The sequence below is a fragment of the Physeter macrocephalus genome, unplaced genomic scaffold, assembly GCF_002837175.3.
Source record: "Physeter macrocephalus isolate SW-GA unplaced genomic scaffold, ASM283717v5 random_12514, whole genome shotgun sequence".
NCBI classification, from domain to species: Eukaryota; Metazoa; Chordata; class Mammalia; order Artiodactyla; family Physeteridae; genus Physeter; species Physeter macrocephalus.
Genome location: NW_021157798.1, coordinates 1 through 1,521, shown reverse-complemented (window position 1 = coordinate 1,521; position 1,521 = coordinate 1). Strand labels below are relative to the sequence as shown.

Genomic DNA, 1,521 nt, shown 5'->3' with positions numbered 1-1,521 from the left:
AGGACCTTGTTGTTTATCCATTCTATATATAATAGTTTGCCTCTGCTAGCCCCAAACTCCCACTCCAAGATATAATTTCTTAAAGTGGTCATTCCAAGCCATATCAACTCAGAAATCCAATATATCACAACTTATAAATACAATCTGGTTCTGTTTAATTGATAAAAATACTTGTGCTTGCTTTGGCTTACTTTTCTATTTGATTATCCTCCTAGAGAAGACAGGCACCCTGGCTTCTATTCTGATTTTGTAGGCAGTACCTATTAGCTCACCTAGAGGTAGAAATTAGAGGAAAGGCCACATCCAAAACTAAAGTTTGAGATTCAGTCTTTCCTAGAGAGTGATGGCAGAGTTCTTAGAAGAATGTGCAGAAGTGCGGGAGAATGAGATATGGTGTCATCCAAACAGAGCTGCAAGAAGACCATTCCTGCTGCTGAGGGAATGAGGAAGTGAAGGGTAGGAGGCCAGAAAGGAAGCTTAAGGGTCACATAGGTGGAAATTTGAACTGAAAATGAAATTATGAAAACAGAGGTAGAGAAGATGTGTCATCTTATTTTTTTTACAAGAGCTTAATAATCCATAGTATGCATGAAAACCAAAACATGAGTCTTACAGAAAATAGCTAAATGTTGATTCCTTTATAGCAAGGGTAATATATCAAATGAGGCTTCACTTTCCAATGACGCTCACTTTTCTCCTTTGAGAGGGACGCTCTCTAATAAGAAGCATTAAAATGATCAATTTTATTTTAGACAAACCTGAATTCCCAAGGACAGAGACTGGTGCGTAGCAGTTGAAGAGCTGCTAAGTTCTGTTCCTAGCTTAGCCCATCCACCGTGAGATGCACGGGTGGGCGATGTGGACCAGGAAGGCTCCTTAACTCTGCGACATGGCTGTGGTGAAAGCAGACTTGGACTAAGGGAACTTTAATTTCTCTCAATTTGTGTTCACTTACTTTTTCTTTTCTGTCTGCCACCCTAGCACTCCGGCACTTACAGAATGAGAATCTATGAGAGAGATGACTTCAGAGGACAGATGTCAGAGATCACAGACGATTGTCTCTCTCTTCAGGACCGCTTCCACCTCAATGAGATCCACTCCCTCAATGTGCTGGAGGGCTCCTGGGTCCTTTACGAGCTGCCCAACTACAGGGGAAGGCAGTACCTCCTGAGGCCAGGGGAGTACAGGAGATATCTTGACTGGGGGGCGATGAATGCCAAAGCTGGTTCTTTAAGACGGGTGACAGATTTTTACTGAAGTATTTTCATTCTCCACTTTTCTCCTTTAGAATCTAATAAAACATTTAGCTTGTGTTTCTGGCACTAATAGAGTCCTGCCTTTCTTTTCATCTATTAGGCCTTCAAAAGCAATAATGGCACTTGGCCAGACATGATAACATATGTTTTCAAGATGGGGAACAACCTCTTATAAGGGGAATTAAGTTGAGGATATTATTGCCAGCATTCTTTTAAAGGCTAGGCCATGTAGGCTCAAAGTTCAGTTCAACTGGGCTCAACCCAT

General features: G+C 41.6%; 1 pseudogene; it reads left to right on the top strand.

The window, feature by feature from the left end:
* The first annotated feature begins 972 nt into the window (after positions 1-972).
* Positions 973-1,257, top strand: LOC112063333 (gamma-crystallin B-like; annotated as a pseudogene).
* Positions 1,258-1,521: the final 264 nt, after the last annotated feature.